Below are 23,087 nucleotides of genomic sequence, written 5' to 3'. Positions count from 1 at the left end.
ATTAACGGAAAAAAAAATTCTAAAAAGAACATTCTAGCAAAAATTAAGTGTTACAAACCTATGCCAGTTTAATTTAGCACCAACGCTTTTGAATCATCTAAAATTCATCTAAACCCTCCTCTGCTTCCATCTCGCACAAAAGTTAAATCTGATGGAATGGAGGATAATTTAGAAATGCAATAGCCATTAAACTATGCAAGTATGCATGAACTGTAAAAAAGTGGATCCTGTACATTTCTGCTTAGCCTTCAGCTGTTAGCAGGTGTGAATCAGTCAATTGTACAATTCATTTGTCTACCTAATTGCACTGAAGATAGGCTTTTACTTTCCCTATAACATCACACTAATGAGTAGGGGGATTTTTTTTTTTCCTTTTAAGCTCACTTCAATGTAATTTATTTTTGCTAACTTCCTCTCCTGTGTTGGCCTTTTTAATTTCACCAGTGCCACAACAGTAGTAAGATGCAGTGCCGCTTAGCCTCATCTAGGTGACCCCTTTTCATTTAAAGACAGTAATTATTTGCCATACCCTTCCCCGACAGTCATTAAAAACCCTTTGGCTTGTATATTGGATAACAGCAATTTCCTGACTCCAACTGCCTGTTCTGTATGAGGGAGGAGAGAATGCTAATAAATTGAATAAATGAATCTTTTCTCCATTCAATGTTATGTGCCTTTCTTTAGCAGGAGAAATTGCAGTTAGGTGGTGAAACTGGTTCTCTCGCAGGCCCCCTACCTCCACCCTGTGTGAAAACAATAAGAAATAAGCCAAGCATTCCCTGCTTACTGTGATTACAACATCCTTAAAAGTGATTATATGGCTGCTGTAATCAACTTCAATGAAAGCTGCCTGTTAGAGCTTCAATAATTACTCATTTCTGTTAACAGCTTGCATTCAACTTCGCACTCTGGGACAGAGGGGGGGGAAAAAAGTATTATCTTTTCAAATAAAAGAATCTGTTAAAGTTTGTGCTGGAATAATGATGTTTGCTGTTGGTTAAAAGAAAGGGGACGTTAAAATGTTGTGGAGCCAGCTCTTTTCTTGTTCTTAATTGTGTAGCTTGAGTTCCTTAAATGAAAACGAAGTTCATACAGGGTTCACTTACACACAGTTTACTCCGGCATGAGTTCTACACTCACATAGCGTGTATAGCTATAGCCGGTTCCCACCATTTCATTTAATTCCTTAATGGTGGGATGTCAGTTCATCGCCTCTAGGACCTTTTCCCCTCTCAGCAATTTAAAGCATTCAACGTTAAACCGAATAGAAGAGAAATGGCTTAAATTTCATAGAGAGGTGTATTTCATAAGGTCTTTTTCACTGGCTGCGGCATCATGTGATGGCACTACTAGTGATGTGACCATTCTTCTTAGGCACAAACTGAATTAGCTATTGCAGTAAAACGATAAATCCTGGCGGGGGATAAAACCACACATTTTGAGGTGATGTGACCTGATGTGAATAGATTTGTCTTAAGCAACATGGATTATATAAATACTTAATTGCAAGAAAATGATCAGCACCAAGGGCATCTATCCCAGCGGTGTACATCTGTACTTACAACTTAAATGAAGATTTTATACTCATCCTAGGGGGGCTGCTTCACATAGCATGATCCTGTCACTGCTAAATGGAGGACGGTTGCTAGAAATTATTAAATTCTATTGTTAAATAACTTTCTATGAACACTAACAAGCCGCACTTGTTCTGCATCACTGAGCCCAATGTTAGAGGTAGATGTACGGGGTGGCATGAATAGTCTTGCACACACACAAAAACAAATCTATTTCTCTGAACATTTTTTAAGTTTCTGGTTGGTATTTTGTTGAATCAGATCCTAGAAAAACATATCAAGGTGTTATTTTAACATGTTTCTACACCGGCTAAATTAAAAAGATTTCACAGCAATGTATAATTAATGGCTGACCTAACAGCGACAAAGCCACAGGGACCTCAAATACATTGTAAATGGCACCACACGTCCTTTAGCTAATAATCGCTCTATGTATCATGGCACCAGGCTAATCCCTTCACCGTAGCTTACTGCACTTACATTGCCACTAAATAGAAGCACTTTATTTAAGCATTGTGGCTACCTTTTATTATTCTAAAAACAATCAGTAAAATATTTGTAATGAGCTATTCTTCCCATGTAGCTTTATTTTTAGGCATATTTTTATAGATTCATAGGACTGTGAACAGCCAACTGAATCTCATCCAGAGACAGCTTTAAAAGTGGCTTTTCATGAGCAGGAAAACTGTTCCTTAGTTTTAGGTTAGAATACAATACAAATCAGAAGTATACAGAAGCTTCCTTTATTTTTAAATTTCCCTTAAAGGGGACCTGTCACCCTAAGAAATAATTTCACATTTTTTTCTATCATGTTAGTTGAGCAAAATAAACTTTCCTTACACGGTATTTATTATTTAAATGTGGTTTCCTTCTGTCTTGGAATTATACAATCACAGCAAGCAGGCAGCAGCCATTTTGTGGACACAGTTATTAAGGGAAATTGTGTATCACCCCAAATTCTTGTGTATGCACCAGAATGGGGGACCGGATGTCCATGTGCAGTGCCCTACACAATTATAGAGTCTGATGAGGGAAGGGGGAATGTAAGGAGAGCAGTGAAATGTAGGAAGTGCTGAATGGAAAGTGAAAGTAATTGATTGCCCCTCCTCTATACCACGGGCATAGAGGCGGGGCAGGTAATATTTGATTGACAGTTTAGATATTTAAACACCTTTATAACAGGTATGGATGTTTTAATGAAAACAATTATTGGGGTTTCATATTTAATTTGCAAAGGACTTTCATTGTGCAGCTTTTTATGTGTAGATGACAGGTCCACTTTAAGCAATATAGTTGCTCCTATGATCACATATACATTCAAATATGCAGCAAAGGGACCGTGTATGCCTTTGTGCTTTACAGTCCATTTAAAGGGGAAAAGAAATGAAAGTGAAAGTTTGTAAATACCGGTATAGGATCTATTATCAGTAATGCTCGAGACCAGAGATCTTTCTGAAATTTGGATCACCATACCTCAAAGCTTGGTTTCCAGCATGTACACTGTGCTGTTTTATTATTTTAAAGCAATTATTAAAAAAAATATAAACAGTTGTTCCCTATAGGAGATGGCCTTCCTGTAAATCAAACATTTCTGGTTAAGAGATTCCAAACCTGTATAGTATACAGTATTTATTTTTTATGAATTTGCTTCCCCTAGGTTATTTTTACACTCCTGTTTTTTTTCCCCATTCTTATCACCTTATTTCAACTCATTCTAAGTTTTTCCTCATGCCAACTAATTGATTTAGTCACTGTCTCTAAGCACATCCATTATTTGTCATACACGGGCCATTTGCTACTATCGTTTAATAAAACAATCACCCACATCTTAGACACTGATGAAGCATAGCAAATCCCAAATTTAAATGCAGTTTCTCAAAACACAACCTCAAAAAGCAGGGCCTTGGAAACCCTAAGGAATAGTCATAATAACTGAATATCACATACAATGGATCAGGAAAAATAAGGTTTAAGTATGTTTAAAAAGTGTCACGTGTAGTGATGAGGGAATTTATTTTTGGCAGGCATGGATTTGTGGTGAAATTATGCACTTCACCATCTGCAAATTTGTTTTTACAAAATTAAAGCAAAAAGCCCCCAAGAAATTTTGCCGCAACAAAAAAAATTTGCCAAGACAAAATTGTCACCAAGACAAAAAAGTCGCCATCAGAAAAAACACTCATTGACATTTGGACAAGAGACGCTGAGACAAGAAAAAAAAAAGCCACCTGGAAAAAAAAGTCGCTACAAGAAAAAAATGCCCATTGACTAATGCATTTAGACAAAAAAGTTGCCAAGACAAAAGTCGCCAAAAGAAAAAATGCCCATTAACTTTAATGCATTTGGAGTGAGAAAAAAAAAATTGTAGCGCATATAAAATTGTCACACATAATAAAAAAAAAAAATGTTGCCAACTATTAAACTTCAATGGTGAAGTGAAACCGGACAGATTCAGTCATCACTAGTTATGTGTTCAGGGTTGCCACCTGCCCGGTTCTGACCCGGACAGCCCAGTTTTTTGAAGGGCTGCCCAGGTCAAAACTGCCTGCCCTGTTTTCCAAACTAGGAGACCGGGCAGGATTTCCTCTGATTGACGCGGTGATCCACCAATCGCCATGTAATAGCCCCACCCCTGTCATGGCCCCACCACTGCCCCGCCTCTGCCGTGTCACTGGCCCGCCCCCTGCCCTTATTCCACCAGGGAAAAAGGTGGCCATCGTACATGTGTTAAGGCCATGTGATTTTATGGAAATACAATTAAAAGCATCAGGGGGCTATAGAGCTTTGAACAGTAGCTGGAAGTGGAAGCAGTGTATAACATTGCCCTTAAGTAATCTGTTCTGATTCTTTTAAAATGTTTGCCAAATTACAGTTTAAGGAGAAGAGCATTAAGTGGAAGAAAACCACACAGACATTCCTCAGCTAGCCAACCATTAGTTCTAACCATGCTATATATACACCTTGAATATATCGCACAACTGAAGCATAGCACAAGAGCCGCTCATCTGCAGTTAAGAAACTGCAACTGTTTGAAAAATTCACCACTAGAAAACACACAAAAGACAATGAAAAAAAAGCAAAAAAAAGAATAACACACAAGTGAATTTGCAGCTGCTCCCTGTCTATTCATTGATAATTACCTCTCCTGGGTTTGCCTTGCAGTTTGGCTCTTATTGTGGGTCGTCTTTCCTAGAAACCACAAAGAGCCCTGGGAATGCATCTGTAAGATTCAACACAAGATACTTCCACTGCCACAGTTTGTATGTGTAGCTGTCACAATTGTGTCCAATTCTGGTAGATCTAATTTTAAGGGTGTGGGAATCAAATCCCACTACATTCAGTATGCAGATCATTATACTCATGAATATATAGATATTATATATTAATACATGCAATAAGAATTTTAACACAATATCCATTCAATGGTCACTTGTTGGAATCAGATGAAAAACATTTTTAATGGAATAAATGTTGTCCAATGTGTTGTTTTTATGAATAAGTTTTAAACACGAACACAACAAAACAAAAAAAAAAAACAGTCCCTATCCTTAAAAAAATATATGTAGTTACCTGCTTGTGTGGACATTTTGGTTAAGGGCATTCCTGCTGTTTTGCCATTGGCTTATGATTCATATTCCTGATCCTTTTTCCATATTCCTGTCTAAGCTGAGAGAAGTTCCTGTGGTTCTGTGGTGTCCGAATGCTTCACCTGAACTAAAATGGCAGCATTTAACCCACTGCTATCCACAGTTTATCACAATACAAACCATTCTATTACTCAGCTCTTGTAAATATAGCAGGTTTATAATACCATTTATCCAAATAAGCTTGTCTGTTTAGCAATGGAGGCAGCTTTGCAGGTTTAAGGCCTATGACACATATAGCGGACCAGTCTTGCACCCATCCGATTGAGTAGAGATGGAAATGAATGACAAGTTTACTGTATCTGCAAGTCTATGGGGGGAATTTTCAGGCACATTGATAACATGTTCTTTTGGTTACTTAAAAACACAGAGCTTAAAGTACGTAAAGCCTCCCCGTGGGTCATTTCCCCAACTGTAAGACTTGGTCTGAGTTGCAGCAAACTAGGCCAAACTATTTACTACATGTATGTATTTCAGAGGCATTCCTTTAATCCAGTACTTTTTTACATGGAGCACACACATACCACATGTATGAACAAATTAAATTATAATGATGGCATACAAAGAAGTCTACTAAGCACTTGAATAGGCCTTAAAAATACATTGGAAGGTCAAATCTGGCATGCAGGCCTCCCAACAACCATGCTTACAGACTAATACTTATAATTATATCTAAAATTACAAAAAAAAATGGAAAACAACTTTATAATATAAATAAACTTGATAAATAGGATTCTCGGGTCAGCCAGGTAAAACTGCTTTGAGGCACCCCATAAAGAGGTTTGGCTGAGGAATGCATTCCAAAATGGAAACATTGCTTTTTGTATGGTCAGCTAAAGAGTCTAGAAATAGAAAACCTTATTTCTGTTCTTTGTATATCCTACTGAGAAAGAGGTTAATTGATTTCTATTGGCTTTTCTGAACCTGCAATTGGCTTTTCTGAACCTGCAAAGATCAATTTTATCAACAATAATAAATCCCCTGGCTATCATAAAGGGATTAAACACACAGTTTAAATAATGTGTTTCCAACAACCATGGTAGCAATGTATAATTTGGAACTTTTTCTTATTCTAGTCTAATCAGTCTCTTTCTGGTGGCTCCCTGTACACTGCTTGTTTATACGGTGTATAAGTTTAACTCCTAAAAGCAGGTCATTTAGCTGCTCCTATATAGGGAAAATGTTCCACTAGCTGAAAAAAGTTATGATATATGGACCTAAATGTGTGATTTCTCAGATGAGTGAGGAAATTATTCTATCTGCAATTTCTTTTTCCTGCCGTCACAAAAAGTTACCAAGTGTGACATTTGCTTCAGATGTTATAAAGTGTGACAATTTAAAGTGACAAACTACTATTAATGAAGGCATGTTTAAACTCACAGTACAGAAACAAGAAGGGATTGAAGATTGTGTCCCCAGATTTTGGGAACAAATATCTATATATTTTTACCAGGTTAAATTGTAGAATTTTTTTAATATATATACATACATACATACATACATACATACATACATACATACATATATATATATATACACATATACATATACACACATATAGTGAACTGAATGTGACATGCTGATTGTAAAGTTTGGCAGGTGAGAAAAAAGTTTGGCAGGTGAGAAATAATGGTCTTGGTCTGCTTCTCATGGTTTAGCCTAAGGCCCTTGGTTCCAGTAAATGCAAATCCATGCCAGAGTGTACATTTACATTTAATTCAGTGCTTCCTACCTCTTTGAAACAGTGTTAAGTAGGCCATTCCGTTTCAGAACAATAAGGGCCCTATGAAAATACCAGTGTTACAGAATAAGTTTTCTTAGATGGTTGTAGAAACCCTTTGGCATGAACTGAACTCCCAACCAGACCTACACAACATCTAATGCTCTTGTGGCTGAATAGGAGTAAGACCCACCAACAATAATCTAACAGTCCAACAAATCCAGCTGGTTGCGGAGTTAGATGTTAGACAAGAAGGTGTCTGTATACTATTGGTAATGTAGTGTTTATATAAATATATACTGTGTCTGTCTCTCTCTCTCTCTCTCTCTCTTTAATGAAACTCTAAGATGACAATACACAAGTTTCAGTGAGGGATGTGACAAAAGTGACCAATAATCAGAGATAAAAATTGAGTGGAACATTTCACACCGAATCCCCATCATTAACCCCTAGAAATAGTCATTGGTGTTGAAAATAGATCCCTAGATGGTTTGTTCGCATATAGACAGCCCACACTCACTCTGTGAAAGTGAGAAATCACTACTTTTGAAAATGAAACCGATTAAAAAGAAAACAAAACATTTTTGTAACATTTGGGGAGTGATTTTCACTCAAGACCAATTTTCAGAAGTGACAAAATAATTGGCAGATGCTTCAATGTTAGCTTTCGGTTCCAAGCATGTATTACCTCTGAAAAAATGGATTGTAGCTGAAACTAAAAAGGAAAGAAAACATTTCCAACATTTACTAAAGAAGGAAACATGATTCAGCCAGTTGAAGAGGATCATGATTATGGTATCGCATGTCCCTGAAGTTGTATTGTAGCATAGTGTAATCTTATAATGATGAAGGGAACTGTGGGATCAACCAGACAAATATTATAATATTACAACTAGACATCACTTGGAATAGGAACCACTCCATATTTCAAATCTTTGCAGAATGTCTGATTCAATTTCAATCTTCATGATCAATTTACATCAACATGCTCACATTTACACAGGGAAACATGTAAGCTTTTGACTTGATCTGTCTCCCAAGGTATTGGGTAATTCACAGCGGCAGGCAGATGGTAATGGTAAGTCCTTTGAGATGACTGACAAACCTGCTCCAGGAATTATATAATCATCCTTCCCATTCCCACAGGGGCAGAATGAATGGTAGGCTTGTTAGGCACCTGTACTTTTCCCATTGGTTTAAAGTCAATACAGTTACGTTCAGAGGGAATATGTTTCCAGAAATTGTTTTATAGAATATGTTTTGGTTGTTATGTTGTTACTATAAATATAGCAGTTCTACATCAGATTAAACATTAGGGTAAATGTTAATAAGCGATATAAGGCACAGTCAACAAACCCATGAATGCAATGCAAAGTGGGCAAACGAGTAGTAGGACATCATTTCATGTGTCAGCTCTATCCCCAATCTATATGCTATCTTCTTCTCCCTAGTTCATGTGCATTCTCACTCCTCAGATTCAAGTGCAATCTCTTGCTCCCACCTCAGTGCATATGCCATAGCTTGAGAGTGCACACAAACAAAGTCAGCATGTGGGGCTGAGAGAGCTCTATCCAAAACATCCAAACGTTCCACTCTGGTCACATGGGTAAAGCAAACACTAAACTGAAGGCATGTGAGTCAGATCCTTATTTGGATAGAAGCACTATGTGAAAAAAATCTTTTATTAAATTTTCATTAAAAGCACAAAAATCCAGATGAGCAGAGCAGGGGAGTACATGGCTCAACGCGTTACATGACTACAGCAGTCACTTCATCAGAAGCCAGTTTTTTACAGTTTTTTCACATGCGACTTCAGTTTAGCATATGCCATATCTTCCTGAGTTTACATCATCATGTAGCCACCCCAAACCAGTTTGTGCCATCCATTTTTTCCTTCTCTAGATCAGCCTACTAACAATTCACATGCCATTACACACCAATTCCCACATATTCCCAGTTCATATGGCATACCTGACCTTATGTGCCTCCCCTACTCATCCTCCAAGTATATTCTAAATGGACAGCTAAAACTCACTAATCATCCTGCTGGTTAATCCCTCACTGAATAATTCATTCAACACCACAACTTTGCAGTTGGCTTGGGAAAACCAAGAGACCAAAAAGGACAGTAATGGTAGTCAGATAATAAAACCCAAGGTATCAGCAAAACTGAAGGACAAACTGGATATGCAGTACTGAAATGATATCTTTATGCAGTGTTGACTGAAATATAATTCATAAGAAAAACAAAAAATAATATTGATAAATATTCAACTTTTTATGAGAACAAGTTTACGTGTATGGGATCTGTTATCCAGAATGCTCTGGGGTTTTCCAGATTAGGGATATTTCGTTATTTGGATCACCATACTTATAAGAGAATCGATTAAACATTAAATAAACATTAAATAAACCCAATAGGATTGTTTTGCCTCCATTAAGGATTAACTATAACTTAAGATGGGTACAATGTACTGTTTTATTATTACAGAGAAAATGGAAACTTTTTAAACTTTGAATTATTTTATTAAAATAGAGTCTCTAAAAGATGGTCATCCCGTAATTCGGAGCTTTCTGAAAAATGGGTTTCTTGATAATAGATCCCATACCTGTTCAAGAAATAGCAGCCCACCCCCAAACTCAGTGCAATCCTAAGGGCTGTTTTCTAAGCATAGATGCTAAACCAGGAGCGCCCATCCTACTTTTAGTGATGTTGTCCTATTATGATCTACATCCATAAAAGCATTGTTAGCATTCTGTTCCATGGAAAATATTACTTAAATATTTTTTAAGAAAATGTAAATTGCTATATTTAACAACAATTCAACTATTTCTTATGTAACCTTAACATAATAAATATCTGAATGAAAAGCATGAAATAGGAGGGTGATTTAGACAAGCTGTTTGTTGACAGTGTCCTGAGATCTACTGATCACTAAAGGTCTACTGGTAGATCCCGATTTACTTTTTGGGCACCCCTGTACTAAACTAAACAAGGAAGTCTTCGACAAGCCAGAAAAAAAAAATGTTAAGACCTTACTGATAACTAATAGCAACTGCACTTATGCAATTTAATACAAATAGCAGTCAAGTCTTTGTGGTCCACATGTACAGCATAAAAGCAAAAGAATAGGTCAAAGCTTACATGTAAATAGCTATACCACTCTAATTATGAAAGTCTCCTTCAACTGCAAATACCTGTTAAGCGCACTCCGACATATTTTACATAGAAAAGGGTTTTAGTCATTTGCCTTTACATATTGCTTTTTGCAATAGTTATAATGGACTGATTGCAGTGCCACATACTCAACAAGGTTATTTTTCAGCTGCATTTCACTTACAACTTATTTATAAGTGGGTGGCAGTCAAAGTTTCTCAGCTCTACATTTCAAGGCATTTTTCCTTTCAGAGAACAATGCCTGTGATTTTCCCTTCACTTAACTGATCAATTATTTTGTGACCTTTTACACAAATCCAAAAGATGTGTGCAAAAAAAAAAAAAAAAAAACTTTTACAAAAGATAACCAAGCTCTAGAGAAACAAGCCCTTGGATTTGGAACATCATCCAAATATTATTACCATTTTAGAGATGAAATATGTTTTTTTGTGGCTTATTAACATTTAACAGTTATATTCTGAATACAGTAACAAGGTCAGCACTGCATCTGGTTTTAAAAATTCTTGGCAGATTCAGGAGTTCACGCCTTAAGCATTTTCAGAACACTCAAGGGAAAAGTGGATTGAACAAACTACCTTTTGTATTCTGAAAGTTAACATTTTAAATTAATACTTCTTCCCAAATTATGGAGTCAGCAAGCTGCCCTTTCTAGTCCATAACATTTTTACTAGGATTTGGAATTAATTAACATCGCAATTTTTAGCCAGGTTTGCATCAAAAAAAGTTGACATATAAAAATATTTGTATCTCTCTTGTCTGATGGTTTTGTTGTTTACGTGAAATCATAAAACCAGTTATAAGATTTTATTTTTAAAAATGTATAGTGTGTATATATAGGATATAGATGTATCCCAAAAGACCCATTAGCAGACCCCAGCAGACCTACATACCTGTGGTTATAGGCCGATTCTCTATGAGTATCCACAGATAAGAAGATTTTTCTTCATAACAAAACAAGAGGGTTGGTCTATTAACTTGACACCAGACATGGTTGACCAACAGTGACGAGCAAAACCGACCTGTTTCAATCACCAAAAACTATGGGAAAAAATGGGCAAATTTCGCCTGCATTTTACCATACGCATTGGAGTCATTGGGAGTTTTTTCACAGCATATTTACACATGTCAAATGCTCTGGAATCTATGGGTGTTTTTTTCTCCATTAAAGAATTTAGGGACATTGCCATTTTTCACGTGGTTTTTTTTTCCACAGGAAAAACAAACCAAACAAGAATGCAATTTTTTTTCTGACTAGTGATGGGCAAATTTATTCGCCAGGCTCGAATTCGCAGCAAATCCCCAGCAAATTTGCAAAACCGCCGTGAAAAATCGCCAGCGACAATTCGCCAGGCGTAAAAAAATGGACGCCGGCATCAGTTTTATTTGGATGCCAGGCGCATTTTCGCCAGCAAATATGCGCCGACATCCAAAAAACAGACGCTGGCATCAAAAAAAAAAGACGTCTGTGCCATTTCACAAATTTTTCGACATTTCTGAAACGCCCCAAATTCGCCCATCACTATTTCGGACACAAAAACCTGCATTTTTTTTCCGTTAAAACAAAACGAATGTCAATTTGAATGCTACCGTTGGTGAGTAGATTCGGCAAAATCCATCGATCGAAGGATTATCCTTCGACCAAAAAAAGATAGCCAAGCCTATGGGGACCTTCCCCATAGGCTAACATTGACTTCGGTAGCTTTTAGGTGGCGAACTAGGGGGTCGAAGTTCTTTCTTAAAGAGACAGTACTTCGACTATTGAATGGTCAAATAGTCGAACGATTTTTAGTTCGAATCGTTCGATTCGAAGTCGTAGTCGAAGGTCGAAATAGCCCATTCGATGGTCGAAGTAGCCAAAAAAACACTTCGAAATTCGAAATATTTTTTCTTCTATTCCTTCACTCTAACGTAATGATCTGCAACTTTCTAACGTAATGATCTGCAACTTTCCAAAAGTTGGTGAATTGCAGATCTCTGCAATTCAAAATAGTTCTTATCTGGCGCAGGATATTGGGGGTTGTTAGTATTGTTACAAGAAGATGTTTAGCAGCAGATCCATTACTGGATTTTGCAGTGTGATGTTTATGAAGGGCTGTGGGTCTAGCATAATAATTTAGAAAATAGTCTTGCAATGCCATGCCAAGTACTCCTATTTATATAGAGAAAATATTTTACATTAGTAAGGCATTATATATCATTTACAGAACACTCAAGGGTTAATGGCAAGTCTTTAGTAACTGGACTTGAAGAAAGATGATGTACACAGGTTTGATAAAATGACCATGAGAAAGTCCTTGATGTAGCCTCTATATCAAAAGGGTCAAGTGGTGCTTTGCAGTGCAGCAAGATTAGGGAAAACTGTGTCACTGCATGAAATCAGCTGGGTGCCGATCCCTGGCGAAACTGCTTGTCTTTGATAATACACGCTGACCTTGGCGTTTTAGATAAACGTTTTCAATTTGGTATAGAAGTGGACAAGCTTCAAATTGGTTGGTCTGCTCTGCCGTTTTCATTCAAAAGTGTACAAATTACCCCAACATGCCCTTTTTTTCTGGAAACAGAAAGGTCTGAAAGAAACTCTTGTTATATTGTTGCCACTTAGGTTTCACTGAGCCTGCATTATCTACTCACAGCTTTAATGACTTCCTGCTGAGAGAGGCTCTGTACAAGTCTTGGCAGCAGGGCTAAGAATAGCATTAAATGCAAGGTTATCTAGGCATTACACTCACTGTAACATGCAATTAACTCTCCTCTTCCATTTTCATTACACAATTATTCATTAATGTCAATTTAATTTTATGCATTGTTCTACATGACCGAAGGCTGATTACGGGCCTTTTCACTCCAATATCCCAAGTTAACTGGTGCCAGCCTCACTCAGGGCTGCCTAATTGCAATTTAGCCCAGACAATTCCTCCCATTTGTGCCCTCCAGTAATGGAACAACAGATCACAGCCAGGTAGAAAAATTAGGGTAGAAATAGAAGTCAAAGGCAGAAAAGCTCAGCAAGGCTTTTTTCATAAAAATAAATATCACAAAAAAGTGAATATAGAAATACACCCTGAGCGCTTTGTGCTGGTTTTGTAAATTGGTCTCTTTATTATCCTAAAGGGATCGGACAAATTGTGTAATAGATTTACTATGTATCCAAATATCCTACACAGTAGTGTCGCAGTTAATTTGAGTAAGAATATTCAGCACGGACATAACATGAAATGAGACGCTGCTTCCCGTGCATAGATGTTTGTGTTACTTGACACTTTTTATGCTCTGTACTAGTAGGTAAAGAGTGATTATATTGGACCTTTGGCTGAAAGACTTCAACTGTAAGTATATCTGGTTATAAGTAATATTGCCTTCCATTTAGCACATTTCTCTAGCACAGACAAGAATGTATGGGGCATAATGTATTGTGTATATAGTGCTGTATTGTATACATATTCAATATACATTCACACAATACTGTATCGTACGCACAAAACATAAAAATGGTTATTTGTCTGTCTCTTCTAAAAACTTTACAGCTGTGTGCCTAATAGGCTGCCATGGGGTACACAAGAAGAGGAACAGCAGGAATGCAATGGGGAATAATGAGATGCTTCAAAATATAAAGGGGGACGATGCAACCAAAGGCAAAAGAGTGGAAAGCAGAAATGGAAAGTTGCACAAAGTCAGACCACATAGTAAATAATTGGAGGAGTGGGTAGTTTATAAAAAAGCAAGGCATGGGAGATGCAGCACATAGAAGAGCATTGTAGTTGAAAGGGGTGGGAGTGAAGAAGAGAGCACATGGAAGGGAGGGCTGGAAAATGGATTATTAACAAGTGAGATGCGGCATATGCAGGACACAGGCATGGGAAATCAACAGAAAGAGGTAGCAAAGTGTGGGAGAAGCAGAAGGTTGGACTGAGTTGTTGCAGATAAGGCCTGGGAAATGCAGCATGTATAGGCAAGGTGTGGAAAATACAGTACATATAGAGGCAAGGCCTAGTAAATGTCTTTGCAGGAGGGATCCTACAGGCTAGACATAACATAAAGTAGTGATACTAGTGTGATCTAGTATGTCTTACAATACCTGGGGCGGTATGCTGTTCCCCATTTGGAAGCACTGGCCTGCCTTACCTATGTAAATACACATACGTGTATTCAACACACCATTTCTCTCCGAATCAGGCTTCTGGCCTTTTTTCCCCATTAAGGGCACCTGGCCTCCTGATCCTTGGACTTTTTTTTGTAATTTTGGAGTTGTAGTATAGCTACACCTGTAGGGTCCCCAGTTGTCTCTTCCTGCCATACTGCGCTAGAAAGATAGCAACGATAACAAGGCCATCTGACCTAACTGCTACTCCAGATCTACCGACTGCTCAGTTTAATATGCACTTTATATGTCCTACTCTTCCCTACACAAATCTAAATGAAGCCCTATTGCCCGGGTCCTCCATCTCAAAGGGCTAGTCTGTCTTATTTACATTGCTGTTCCATCTAGGCTCCTTTAAACAGCATTTTCCAAAGATCAGCTGGGCATTTTTCTGGCCTGAAAAGCTTTGTTAGTGATTGCCAGATGGTTACCTATTCACTGCAGTCACAGATGGGCTAGGGGTAGAGCAATGCACTGCCGTTGTCTTTTTTCTGCACATCACAGTGGGATATGCAATTTTTCCCCCCTAAACTGTGGCCTTATACAGTTAGGGGAGCGTATGCGCCAAGGTTGAAAGCAGTAAGGAATCTTAAATGTCATTTATTTTAATGTATTTTACATTATTTAAGTGGTTCTGCAGTAATTGTTCTGCCACGCTGTCAGCCTGGAGTCATTTAAATTGACCATTTTAAAAGCCGTCAGCCTAGGCACTATTATTTTTCCCCAATTTAAGCTAGGAGTGGAAGCCCATTAAACCGTCTAGGAAATAACTATGCATCCTGCTGAAATGAGTTACCATTTTCATTTCAAAAGAGGTTCTGTGCTCGCTTCCCTACACACACACACCTGGTAATAGAAATATGAGTCAGACACTTGCTTTGAAACGCTGTCCAATGCCCGAGGCTGGGTGCAAACTCTTCTTTTCAAGTACACATCCACACACTAATAACTATGTTTTCAAGCAAACAAGCTCTGTAAATATATTCAGCCTGTTACAGTGTGCACACATCACACATGCCAAATCTTAGCTACATTTAAGTTTTTCTCTTTAATTTATATGTTTCTAATAGTTTACTGCTTCCTAATGTCTTCTTGATTCATGCTCCGTTTGCTTTCCCTCTATGAGGTTTATGGCCATGGGACCTAATTTGCTGGTTTCATTATGTATGTTAGACAAAATCTGTATTGCTAACAGGGCTCATTTTGAGTCTAAAAACTTTATTCATCAAATTAGGTCATTACTGTTAAACAAATGGTCACTCAGAAGACTTAACTGAAGTGGTCAAATTAAGATTTACATTTCATTTGCAAACTATTTTAAAATATATATATATATTCTGCAGCATTATAAATATTAAAGATTGTGAAGTTACTATGGTTACTGTGTATTAGAGAGAAAGAGAGAATGAAACAGACAGGCAAGTCAAGGAGCAGAAATAACATTTTGCCTTTATTTTGTTAGCGGGATATTTGTACTTATTTGGATTTAAAAATGCAATTGTGTTCTGTAACGCACTTTAAATACCTATAAAGGACGAGACATTTATAATTGGTCACTTGTGTGCCATGACTCACTGGAGTTTATGTATTTTTTTTTTAAATGTACCCCTTGTTGTAAAATATGAAAATATTGAAGTCACCTTGAAGTTCCATGTCCTGTATAAAACAGTCAGCTCTTCGTGCCATTTTTTTGTGCTCACGAAGCTTATACATTGTTTGATTATGAGTAAATGTGTAGTAGGTGCAGCACATGCAACCATGCAGGTATGTTAATAATTTAACAGTTGAGCTATGTGTCTCTATACTGGGTTTTTCAGGGACATTGCACATTTGCAGTGAAAAGAGATCATCATTTTTAGAAATGTAGTTGTGTAAGAGTAAAGACAGAATTGTATTGTATGTTATCTGACCAAGTGGCTCACGGGACAGACAGAAAACCACTTTTTCCATTATTTCTTTATTCACGTTGACATCCCAAAGCAATGAGAACTGCAAAAGCGTAGAAGCTTTGGCCAATGCACCATATAATGGATGGCATTTTCCATTGGCAGATAACATTTTTTTACCTGCTGCTTCAAGATGTCAACCAACATAAGTGTCTGTCACCGATAACCAGAGATGTGTAGCTGCCAGGTAGGAACCTGTGTGTTTTAAGAGATCCACAGCAATCAGCAAGGCAAGGAACATGGACTGCAGTACGGGAACAAGGAAGGGACTCAAGAACTCAAACTAAAGAACTTCAAAGGAAAATGGCTCAGTGATCCAGCAATAGGGGTAGGAAAAGGCTGGCTTAGGGCTCTTACACATGGGCATTTTTTCACTGTACTCCCCTCTGTTCCTTTTTAATCTGTTCAGCTGCAGGAAAGAACAGGAGTAAACACATACGATTCTCCCTTACAGGTGTGTACCCAAGACACCGGGAAACCAAACTTGTTTAAAATAATAAATCTTTATTGCTCCATATTAAAACACAACATGTGAGCAGGCAGGGGAACCAGCTTTACGCGTTTTGTGACTAAGTGTTACTTCATCAGAAGCTTAAGTGCCCCCTACAGGTACTAAGCATATAAAACCACTCCAATAAAATATGCATATTAAGTTAAGACCAAAAGTATGTTTAGTGACTTTTGGTCTTAACTTAATATGCATATTTTATTGGAGTGGTTTAAATGCTTAGTACCTGTAGGGGGCGCTTAAGCTTCTGATGCTGAGCTTCTGTTGTGTTTTAATATGGAGCAATAAAGATTTTTTATTTTAAACAAGTTTGGTTTCCCCTACTCCTGCTTGAGGATGTCCTCCATACAATCAAGTTCTCTCTGTTGGCAGTTTATAGGAGAAGGAAAGGCATAAACATGACTTACCCGAGACCCCAGGCCGGTGCTCCTGTTCTCGAAAAACTGTAGGGTACTACTGTAGGAGAACTGCACTAACATCTTCTTGTTCCTGGGACTTCTCTATTGCTTGGTCCAGGTGCCTATGTGCAGTCAAGTCAAAAGCCAAATGTAGAACCAAAAAGCAGGTTTTTCACCCTACTGTGCATGAGATCCAGGCCAGGGGCTGCAGCAAAGATCCTAGAAGTGCATCACTATGCGGTGCTCCTACAGTAGTACCCAGGACTGGATCAGTCTTCAGCCAACAGGAGCACGAGCCCAGGGTGTGTTATAAGTTATTATAATCACTGCAGAACAAAAAAAAAAAATCACTTTCCAGTAGAGTAGATTTAATTATACTTTACATATGTAATATATACTGTACATGGATTGCTCTTTGTACAGCATAACTGAAAGAGTGACAATTAGCTGAAATGATGTAATTTAATGCAAATTTGTCACAAGAATGTATTAATAAGCTAATGTGATGCTATGGGGCTCTAAATCTCATTATGAAATACTGGTTTAGACTAAATGAAGAATGAACTATTTATTTGCTTTTCTTGTAGACGTGCACCATTAAATAATGCTGACCATTTACATTCACTGGGATGTTTATCTAAATGATATTAGAAGTTAAAAACAAAGTTTCCGGCTCACTATGTGTGCTTGTCATGGTATCAGCTTTACAAAAATGAGGTAACCTGAACACTTCTTGAAGGCAGATGGTGTGCTATTACAGCATGCACTCTTAAGCCAATTATTTTGGTAAGATGTTTTAGATTAAGAATAGGAAATTCCCCTTTTGAAATACCAATACCAGCAGATGAGACAAACCATAGATGCAAATAGTTCCCAAAGATACTGCTAAAGCAGGCAAACATGATCCTATGGAACTTTACACTTTTCCCCAGAATAATAATGATACAGGTAGCTACATGAATGGCCCACTGTTCTTCACCTTTATAGGAGAACTACATCCAAAAGTTATTTTGTATTCAATGCTGAATAGTTTATTAATATTATCAGGTTTAAAAATTGCACAGCTGTTGAAGATCTCCGACAGTCCATTTGAAAGTAGCAATGTGAGTTTCAAGAGCTTATGTTGTCATTATACTATAAACCTCAGTCATATATGCCGAACCTTAAATACTCAACAAATTGGACATGTGGGTCAGTGTTTTCAACTCAATATCCCCAGGCAGTGTTTAGCAAGGTATTACAGCAGCATATTCCCGAGCTGTGGTTCTCTCCATTGGCTACTCACATTGGCCTGGTTATCACCTTGTTATAGCACAGGTGACTGAAAAAACTGATTTACTACCCATTAAGCCAAGAAAAACCTTCATAAAAGTCTTTATGAAACAGTGATGTGTTTTCAGCCTACCTGGCTCGATATAACTCAATATATAAACCCATTACATTTTAACTTAAAGCACACTTCAACTCATAATTCAGTACTAATTTTTTTGTTTTTTCAAAAGATGCCAATAAGCTCAACTATTTGACTTGTTAAAGAAAACCAGGAGCCCACTAATTATTCATTCTATTTCGTTTATGTACATAGATAACACATTCTCCACAAAGAACGTGCCTCTTTCACACTAAAGATCATTATTTAGCCAAATACCGGCATTTAATGCTATCCCCCATAGTCTGGACATATTATTCTCATTATTATTCTCAAGTTAGCTGAGCCTAGAACCCCTTCACTGCAAGGTAGCAGTTGTAACCATTATGCCACTGTTCTGCCCATTAGTCGAAAATGTGTAACAAACATTGGTTTGATTTATACGGTTTTTATATACATTCTGATGCAGTGACTTATTTCTAATTTCCATCACATGAGAACATGAGTTAATAGAACCCATTCTTTCCTATAGGGCCTGTGCTGATGGAACTACAGTGAAGTGCTGAACACACAAGACACAGCATGAAGTACATTCAGTGCCTTTTTTCCAGTCCCATTGGTAAAGGCACCACAGGAAAGAATAGGCGGATGTGTTCCCCATTTGGTAGAATGCAGAAAAATAAAAAATAAAAGTCACAGCATAGGAGAAAATGATCATGTGTAAAACCAATTAAAAATTGTCTCAGAATATCACTCTCTACATAAAACAGCATCTTTAAAAAGCAAAATATTGGAATTGCTTGTAATGGTCTAAAGGTGGCCATAGATTTTTTTTTTTAAAAGATCTTTCCATTATAGGACCTGAAAGGATCATTTAAATGCACAATTTGTCCATCAACAAAAAAGACCATTTCAAGCTATATTGTCTAGTTGAAGGTAGAAAACTGTTGGTAGCTGCTTGCTTGGGCCTGCAAACAATTGGACAATGGATACATTTCACTGTGACCAATGAAACATTTTCTAACCGGACTGATGTCAAATGAAATTTGTTTGAAGCACGATTGTTCAGTGCCGACTAACTCACGATAATTGACAGGTTTGTCGGATCACACAAAAATTGGTCGGAAAATATTAACGTCTATGGGCACCACACCAACAGCTTATCCATCCCTTTAGTTTCCAGCAATAAAGAATTCCAGATAACAATTAGCAGACAGTTGTCAAATGGAAATGTATTGATTTCACTTGCAAAGACCCAGGCATCATTTCCAAATTGTAAGCACAATCATCCACACCTGTTGCTAATTAAAGAATACTAGCACGTCAATCAAAGAAGTATTATACCAAAAGAGTCTACATTTATTGCAGTCACACTTCCTTGGAAATTAGACATAAGGGTAAAAAAGCAGGAGATAATTACAACAGTTAGGAAGGGCAAGATTAATGCAAAGAAAGACTTTGGTCGTGACCACAACCAACCTGATCATTAATTGACTAAGATTAACTCTTTCTGCATCTGAGCTCATACTTGCTACTTGGTGTATCCACAGAAAAAAAAAGTAAAATTTCCAGCAAAACCAATAAATGTTTACAATATTATTTGTAAACTATATAATTTTACTGAATTCCCATCAATAATTTTACTGAATTCCCATCAATAATGTGATTAAATAATTAAGCTTTGGAAGGGGGTATTTGTGACAACTGCAATGCAAACATTTTACAAATACCACACACAAAAGTACAAGAGCACTGAGGGGGTGCAAAAGTTTCTTAGCACTCATGCAGGAAGCACTGTTGTTGGGGGTCTGGTTAATCTCTCGTAGACAACCCCCACTTTGCATCTGCCGCCTCTCCCTAACTTGTGCGTAATTCAGATATGTGAGGGGTTATTATGTGGGATGCCTATATGCCTCCCCTTCCAGCCCTTCATATACACAGTGCTGCTGAAGGTGCTTCAAAAAGAAATGCAGTTCCATTAGGCCAAAAAGCAGGGAGCAATGTACACAAAATGGCACATTGCTCCAGCTTTTTGCACTGTGCACCCTGCCTTCCAAGTCATCAATTATAAATATTGCTTTTAAAAATCATAGGTGGAATAAATCGAAAGTAAAAGTATGTAGGTACACAGAGAACTAGCCAATAAGCAACAGTGACAAACTGGGGTGTAGGGGCCCACTGGGACTGTCCCCTCAGGGCCCCCGGTCCTTGAACGCCAGTCATGAAACCTGAAGCCTGTCTACACACAACACTCCCCTGTGTGCAGTCTCTTGCTTATCTTTACTTGCGGCCGTGATCGAGGGAGCGCACTAGGTTCTCCATCAGAGTGGGAGAGGGTTTTTGGGGCCCACCAGGTTTTTTCCCGGTGTCCTCCAGGTCCAGTCCGACTCTGATGAGCAAAAATATGTTAGGAACAGAATTTATTACTGTGCATTAAAAGTAATATATATAGTGAATAAAGTACCCCCTCTTGTAAAATATAAGGATATTATAAGTTACCGAGGAGTTTCATGACCATTGATCTACACATTCTGTCTGTATGTGGTGTCGGATATGTGTGTCAAAAGGGCCCAATATTGTGTGTATTTTACCAGCATTAGGTTGGTGAAGTATAAACTCCAGGGAAAAGTCTGTGTGGCTGCATCAAGTAATGCTGTTTAATTCTATTCTGGTTTAGGAAAAGCTGGATAGTGGATCCCTGGAGTGAATGGAAGAGAGCAGGGTGGGCTTCCATTCCTTGCTTCAGTAAGGGCTTTCAGCTGCCAAGCTAGAGGCAGTTAAGTAATTAAGCTACAGGTGAGCTGTAGTTAAAAGGAGGTATGGAGCAACACCTCAGGGCTTCTTCCCCTGGATATCTCCTGGAGCTGGAGGAAGGTGAGAGGACATGTGAGGACCTTCTTGAGTGAAGGAAGGTGCCTGTGTGTAGCAGGAAAGGAGAATGATTCCCCACTGACCTGAGTTGGAGATAGAGCTCCAGAAGACTGGAGAGGAAAAGAGAAACCCCTCCCAGGAGACAAGTGTGTCTCGAGTGTGCCCAGAGAGAATTTTGGGATTTGCGGTCCACCAAAAGCCAGTGAGGGCTAAGGAAACTGTGAATTACAGTTAACACCAGTGAGGGTGTGAATTGGGACTGTTAATGCTTATGTGAAGTGAAAGTTATCCCCTATGTGAAGCCAGTGGGCTGAAGATTTGTGTTTGTGCCAAATAAAAGTCAGCACAGCTGCATTTAAGCTTAAAGGTGGTGTCAGTCTCCATTCTCTGTGCTGAAAACTGTGCCGGGGCCTTGGGTTTCGCTACCTGAAGCTCACAGTGGTTAGGAAGATTGGATAGAGAGAAGAAAGGAGGGTATGAAATATACTTCTGGCAAAAAAATGTGATAAAGGCTTATAAATGGTAGCTTGAAATTCTATATACGTGAATCAGAAAAGCTCTGACTGAGATAATGTGAAATTGCATAAAGGGGAGTAAGGTGAAAAGCTCAAGGATGCAGAGTTATGGATAGCTTTGAAGCAATATTATAGTGTCTTAATGCAACGAATGGGTGTGTATCCCAGGGTCTGCCAAAGAAGAGACAGAGGAAGAGGCTTGGATGGTGTAGGACTTTGCAGGAGTATGGATTTCAATTTCAGGATTTTGCTGTACATTTTTAGAAACATCTGTTACTTTTCTATTAGTGTACACACTGGGACTGCATGGTAAAAACAGTTATGGCAGCCCATAGGCTCTGTAACTGTGCCAACGAAAAGAGTGCATGTACCCTGTTGTGTGCTGATTCTTTCTGTTGTATTTATTTAATATCAAAAAAATAGGTTGGAAAAGTAAAGTTTAAATCTTTGCAGATATTCAGTTATGGAGAGATTATTAAATGCAGAGGCAAGTGAATATCAAATGCCATTTTGATGATCTCCATCCCAAACAAATTAGCTTTGCTGGCAGGGGGTGTCTACAACAGCTGGAGTTCCAAGGGTTGAATATCCCCTCAATAAATTCACCTTAAAATGAACTTTTGCAATGATGTAGACTGTTTACAATTAGTCTATATTTCTTATTCTATGTGGTTTTTGAGTTATTTAACTTTCCTAGCTGAATTAAAACTGCTCTCTGATAAGGTGCCACTTACCCTAGCAACAGCAAAGCAATTTAAATAGTACAACGGAACATAAACAGGAGAGAATCTGAATAGAAATATACATAAAAGAGAAATAATATATAAGAAAAAAAAGTTTCTGTATCCCAGCATTCGTGACCATAATTAATATGACGAGATCCTCAGGTCCACTAACACCTGTTAACAACTGAACATTGTCTGTAAAGCACTGTGTGCAGTATACAATATCTAAATAAAATATAATAAAAGCTTAAAACGCTAGCATTTTTTGTAGAGCTGTTTTCATTGTTTATATTTCCTGCTTTGCCGACTTGTTCCATTAGTCCTCCATTCCAGTCTACCACCTGCTTGTCTGACCTCACCAGTTTTTGCAATGGCCTTACTTTGGCTTTGGAGTCTTATGCCACCTTGCTTGATCAATGGCCTACCTACTAACCCTTTAAATACATTTTTTTATTAGAAACTCGTTTTGGCTAATTTTGAGATGCCTTCCTCCAACCTACA

General features: G+C 37.9%; 1 protein-coding gene across 1 annotated transcript in view; it reads right to left on the bottom strand.

Annotated features, from left to right (window-relative positions):
• Positions 1-23,087, bottom strand: part of LOC108714398 — a 155,952-nt gene that overhangs the window by 71,252 nt on the left and 61,613 nt on the right. The window lies entirely within an intron of this gene.

This window comes from Xenopus laevis, chromosome 4L (assembly GCF_017654675.1).
Source record: "Xenopus laevis strain J_2021 chromosome 4L, Xenopus_laevis_v10.1, whole genome shotgun sequence".
Classification (NCBI taxonomy): domain Eukaryota; kingdom Metazoa; phylum Chordata; class Amphibia; order Anura; family Pipidae; genus Xenopus; species Xenopus laevis.
Note: the sequence above shows the minus strand (reverse complement) of the source record. Positions and strands in the feature narration are given on the sequence as shown.